The sequence below is a fragment of the Suncus etruscus genome, chromosome X (assembly GCF_024139225.1).
Source record: "Suncus etruscus isolate mSunEtr1 chromosome X, mSunEtr1.pri.cur, whole genome shotgun sequence".
NCBI classification, from domain to species: Eukaryota; Metazoa; Chordata; class Mammalia; order Eulipotyphla; family Soricidae; genus Suncus; species Suncus etruscus.
This window is the reverse complement of record NC_064868.1, coordinates 93993226-93999402: the sequence shown is the minus strand read 5'-3', so window position 1 is coordinate 93999402 and position 6177 is coordinate 93993226. Positions and strand designations below refer to the sequence as shown.

The 6177-nt window shown below is 38.4% G+C and overlaps 1 non-coding gene across 1 annotated transcript; it reads left to right on the top strand.

Moving 5' to 3' along the window:
* The first annotated feature begins 1637 nt into the window (after positions 1-1637).
* LOC125999704 (small nucleolar RNA SNORA22) lies at positions 1638-1767 on the top strand. The gene has a single exon (XR_007492184.1). It is a non-coding gene; the product is annotated as a small nucleolar RNA SNORA22 (small nucleolar RNA).
* The last annotated feature ends 4410 nt before the right edge of the window (positions 1768-6177 follow it).

The window sequence follows — 6177 nt, the reverse complement described above, 5'->3', positions numbered from 1 at the left end:
TAACTTTTTTTTTTCCGCTGCAAAGCCCTTGCAGATAGGCAGGAATCCTGATCTCTAAGCTCTTATAGCTGGCCTCGCCTCTTTTCATACCTTAAAGGTACAGCACACACTTTCCAGGTCCCAGCTTGCCAACATGGCTCTTGCTGCCCTCTATGCCTGGAAGTCGCTCCCCAAAGCCAGCATTCCAGCAGCTCCCCCACACGCGGCAACAAACTGTTGCTGCTTTCTTCCCCCCCCCCTTTTTCTGACTTGAGTTCCCAACTCACCACAATTACATCCATGGTCTCTCACCTCTCTAACAAACTTGATAATGCTCTTAGCTCAAAAACCAGTGCTACTACCTTTCCTGTCTTTCTCCCTAATGGAAAAAGTCTCCCCCCCCCCCTCCCCGCCTGCTCAGCAGCCTCCGCAGCTACCTTCTCAAACGCCTCCCACTAATCCCCCGCACCCCAGGGGAAAAATTCTAAATGCCCAAGACGCTCAGTCCCTAACCATGGCAGATTCCCTCCTCTCACCGCTCCCCCTCTTAAAGCTATAGAAATGAAACTACTTGGCCAAATTAAAAATCTTAAACAAATCTTAAGCCTTCAAAAACAGGCTGCTTCTCTTAATTCACAGGTTTCTGCCCTTCAGGCGTTTCCCCCCCCCTCCTAAATCTATAGTTGTCTGTCCTCTGCCCACTGAATTCCACGGCCAGGCCCCCCCTCTTGAGAACTCAAAGAGACAAACTAATAAAAGTCAGGCTAAGTGCCATAAAACAGAAACTGCTGCAGTGCCTACAAAAAATTCTAAGGGCACAGTAAGCAGGATAATTACAAAGTATCATCTGCTAAGCCATAAAACCTTGCGATATCTACACTTTGCTGTTAAAACTTCTGAGCCTAATGTACCCTTTACTTTGCTCAAACCAATCCTCAGCCTCCTTCAGCCTCTTTCCTGCCAGCCTTGGAAAACAGCCAGCTCAAACCCTGCCACTCCCACTTTAAGCCTTCCAATTCACCTTGAAATACCCAATCTTTGTTATTCAAAAGAAATCTGAAAAGTGGCATCTCTTGCATATTCTCAAATCAATTAATAAAACCATGATCCCCATGGTGCTTTTGCAACCCAGACTCCCCTCTTCAGTTGCCATTCCCTCTAATTCCAATAAATTAGTAATTAATCTTAAAAGATTGCTTTTTTTTTTCCTATATATCATTACACCCTGCTAACTGTAAATAATTTGCCTCTAACCTTCCTGCTGTTAACTGTGCTAGCCCCTCCCCAAGTTATCAGTGAAAAACTCTGCTTCACCTTGTCAGCCCTACACTTCGTCAAATATGTGTTATTAGGTTTAGTGCATTAAGTAGTGTAAAGTAATTATTAAAACATTAAAAAGCAACAGAAAGATAAAGGCAATAAATTTTTTTTCATGCCTCTCAGAAAATTTTAAAGCAAGGTCATAATTCTGTCACTTTACAGATAACAAAATGTTGGTAAAAGAAAAACTTCTTTGTGTTTTAAAATCCAAACGAACACAAAAGTGTTAAATTTAAATCTTATATTTCTATTAAAAGTTTTATTTTAATTTTTAAAGTATTTACAAAATTATGTGAAAAATAATGTGGTTAGCCTTTTTAAACAATATAGTTAATTTAATGCACAGTGAACACCTAGGTGTGCTTTATAGTACCCTTAGTTTTAACTTTGTGCTACAGCAATGGTTGTTCTTTATTTCTGCATTGAAAGAACTATTATTTTAAGTGCATTCAAAATATCAGCACATTATACAAATCTGTATATTTGTGTCGCAGTAAAAAAAATAATATAAATGAAAAATATATTATATATAATTTTATAAGTAATATATAAAAGTAACTAAACTTTATAAGCAAATTAACTAGTATTAAATACAATTTTAGTCTTAAGTTCTAAGTGTGTAAATGCATCAAATGTCTTTAACTATATTTTGTAATAATCTAAGCATTTACTTAATTTAGTATATAATATTTTTTACAAATTATTCACTTAAAGTCTTCATAGTAAAAACAGTTGTTTGTATTTTTAAAATCAGTTTTTTATACCTTTAATAATCATAGTTCATGCTATTGTGTTTAATCATAAAAATTTTAACACTTTATTGCAGCTGTCTTACTGTTCTACTGCAAAACCAATTTAAATAAAACCTATTCATTTACAGCAAATGATTTCATACTTCAGAGTGAAGACTCCTTCTACAGTGCTCATTAACCATTTTACTTAATGTTTTAAACTTCAAATTAAAATTGTTTTAAAAATGTTTTGTGTTAAATCTAAACCTTAAAATTTATTTTCAGCAAAGTTCCACTCCATCTACATTAAGTACTTCTCAAAACTAAAAAAGTTTTTCTACAAAATTTTTTTTTCTTCTCACAAACATGCTAGCTAAATATTTAAAAGCGCTTGTCAATTTTTTATAAATCAGTCTTAAATCAATCCTTTTGTCTGTTTATGTGTCTGTTGTGATGAATGAAAGTGGCCACAAGTGTAAAATGTTGTGTTTAGTGTTGTTTTGTTTTGTCTGTTTATTTGTTATCTCTACATTTTATAATAATACAATTTTTAAAGCCTTATCCATTTTTTAAATTTCAATTAATTTTTTCAACCTGGTTCAGTCTGGTCAGTTCACAAACTGGCATCTTGCAACTAAAAATCATGTGTTAAAAATTATGTATTAAGCTAGCTTTGTCCTTCTAAGAACATGGCGGAAGGTGTGGGAGATGGCAAACCCCAGATTTCTCAATGGCCATCGGGGATAACTTTTCCCTGGAGAATTTCTGAACTTTGCAGTCACCCGGCTTTCCTGTTATGTGTAAGTTCAGGCCTATAGAATATGTATTTATGGCTAAAAAATAGCATCCAGCTTTAACATAATAACTAAAAGTTTAAGAAAAATCCTTTATATTCAGTTAAAAAAATTTTTTTTAATTAGCAATTGTTAATTATAAATTTTCTTTTATGCCAAAGTCTAACAGAGGTCAAATAACATTCCCGTGGTATTCAAAAATAACTAGTGTAATGTAAATTGCTAATGTTTTCTGCAAATTCTTAATTTTTATTTGAAGTAACCATTTTGCCTTCTGCCAAGCTGTTTTCTTATAAACCTCCTGCTAGCCGCCATTCCTGCAAACCTGTTTCTAACTGACTCCACCTTTAACAATGCTGAATTGAGCACTCTGCCTAGCTGCCTTGGATGCCCACCACTGCCACCAACAACCTCCATGGCAAACAAGTCACGGTCGTGGAACTTTGCTTACTCGAACCATATATGTGCCCGCCTGTTCAACAATCACACATTTGCAATCAAACCATTATTGTTAACAACTCTTCCATCTTCATTGAAGCCCCCAACTCCACTTATTTTGTTTACTCCACTGCATTTTCTCCCCATATTGTTACTGAAATGTTTCTTGCTTATCATAATTATTATGTTTTAGCTTTGTTAAAGCCTACATTAACCATCAAACCTGTTGGTCCGGTTTCCACCTTGAACCTCATCCTGCAAATGGTCAATGCCTCTGCCCAAGCGCTCTCCAACACCAGCTATAAACACTGTTAAATCTGCAATTCACCGGTTTCGCCGTTTTATAAAAGCATCACAACGTTTAAATCTCCTATCTACACCAATAACTCTAAACTTCTTCTCTGGAAAGTTCAGCCTCAGCGTCATCAACTCACTATTAAGCAAGTTGTAAGCTACGAACTCTGCCTTCTAGCCCATCCTTCTCCTCTCAAGTTATTTTAAATATTATAAATGCCTCTGCTCTAGCCCTCACAGAACCATATTATGAACACTGTTAGCTTAGCTTCTCTCCTCAACCCCTACGATACTGTTAGTTCCCTTGCTGATGTAGTTCTTCAAAATCGTCGTACTTTATATTTTGCCCTTATAAAGGAAGGGGGAGTCTGTGTGGCCCTTAAAGAACTATGCTGTGTATTTAAAGACAAATCTGGATTAGTTAGGGATAGTGTTCTACGTATTGGTAACGGTATGAAGAAGTTCCAGAAACGTTTTGACCAAAAACAAAGTTGGTAACAGGGTTGGTTTTTCTCTTCTCCTTGGATACATACATTACTGTCCACTATTTTGGGCCCTCTTATTAGCCTCATGCTGCTCCTTTCCTTTGACCCATGGGCTTTCCGCAAACTTACTGCCCTTGTTAAAAACCAGGTAGATGAGACGGCAAAAACCTCTGTTCAAGTTCACTACCAACAGTTAACCCAACGTGACTCCTGTGAAAACTTGGCTTTTGTCACCAAGCCGCCCTTCCAGCCACTAAGTTTTCAGGAGATAGAGCGCATAGCTAACAAACGGAGCTCGCTCCGGTACTTGTGCTCTCGGCTGTGGAGATACCTACGACGGGATTAGCAAGGTCCCAGTTAGGACACGGCCCTAAAAGGCTACAACACATAATTCGGATCTCTGTGCACACCCACGGCGCTTGTAGCCACCTTTTAAATGCGGCTTTGGCCGTGTCCGACCTGGTCAAACCTTGTAGCCTAAGACACGGTTCTTCCACCCGCTCATGACTTTCCTTCTTTTATTAGAAGAGAAAGGGGGAGATGTTGGGGACTGACTTGTTTGAGGCCATTTTGCTATTCTTTCTGCCATAATCCAGCCTTTCACCTAAAGGCTACATGCAGTCTTGCTGTAAGTTCTTGGGCCAAAGAGAAAGGAAAATGCAGCTGCAAAGTATAATTAATCTTTTAGCCCGGAGGAGAGCAACACAGCCCAGTACCATTCCCAGAAAAGAGGCCTTACTCCCTTAACCATATCCCTGAGTTTACAAGACATTCATTATTGTGTATATGCTACATTGTCTGTTCAAGATCACTGAGGCAAGCACATCTTGCACCACCTCCTGATAGTCAAGCAATTAGGAATGCAGCTGGAAGGTCACTAGAAATTTCCATGGATACTGCAAGAAGTATTGCCCACTTGCCTTATTTGGAATAATGAAGTAATTTTCATGCCAAAAGTGTGATTGACATCACCCTTGTACTGCCCCCTTCTCCTTCTCTATATAAGAAGGAGCTGTAGCCAAATAAAGTTGCCCTTGAGCAGTGAGACATTGCCTTGGGTCTTTATTATTAACCTCTCTCAGATTTTTTACAGTGTGGTTGTGCTTCTACCCAGCAAAATAGGAGTGCGGTTGTCTGAGAAGTCTTCCCAGCTAATTCCTGCTGGCCGGGCCCCCCTGGGGGGCTTCAGGACCCCGCAGGAGATCAATCTGACACTGTCTCAGCAAGGCTATTGAGTTGAACAATTCGCACCTAAAGTGACTAATATGGATGGAACATGTGTTGAATAACAAGAATCAAATGGATTAATCTCTGACCTCAGTGTAAGTAAGCTAAAAATCCACGAGAAACAAAAATAAATGGCTCAAAGATATTTGCCAGTTCTCCTAGCTGGGTCAAAAACAGTCTCATAGATTATAAACCTTAGACAAGCCTACTCTGAGATCATGATAAATTGAGATGAAGCAAGGACACGTCATGATTTTTAAAGTGCAGATAAAACCAAGGCCAATGTGTAATCTTCAAAATAGCAACCATCTTCTCTCATTTGGCCAATAGAGGTGACTGATGCTGGTTTCCCAATCAGCATTGGCCGTGCTGAAGTCTGTCTTTTCTAGTAAGATTTATTGAGATCTTTTATCACAAAACTGGCCTGCTTTTTGACAGGTCAGAGCTAACTCTCACTTCCTTGGGCACTCTACCTATAACCCCAATCTTACAGGTTTCTTTCTCCTCATTTATTATTTTTTAATTATATTTTATTTAGTATGCTGAGTGAAATAAGTCAGAAGGAGAGAGATAGATGCAGAATAGTCTCACTCATCTATGGGTTTTAAGAAAAATAAAAGACACTTTTACAATAATTTCCAGAGACAAAAGAGAGGAGGACTGGAAGGTCCAGCTCACAACATGAAGCTCACCACAAAGAGTGATGAGTGCAGTTAGAGAAATAACTACATTGAGAACTATCAGAACAATGTGAATGAATGAGGGAAATAGAAAGCCTGTCTCGAGTACAGGTGGGGGTGGGGTGGGGAGGAGGGAGAATTGGGACATTGATGATGGAAATGTTGCACTGGTGAAGGGGGATGTTCTTTACATGACTGAAACCCAACTACAATCATATTTGTAATCAAG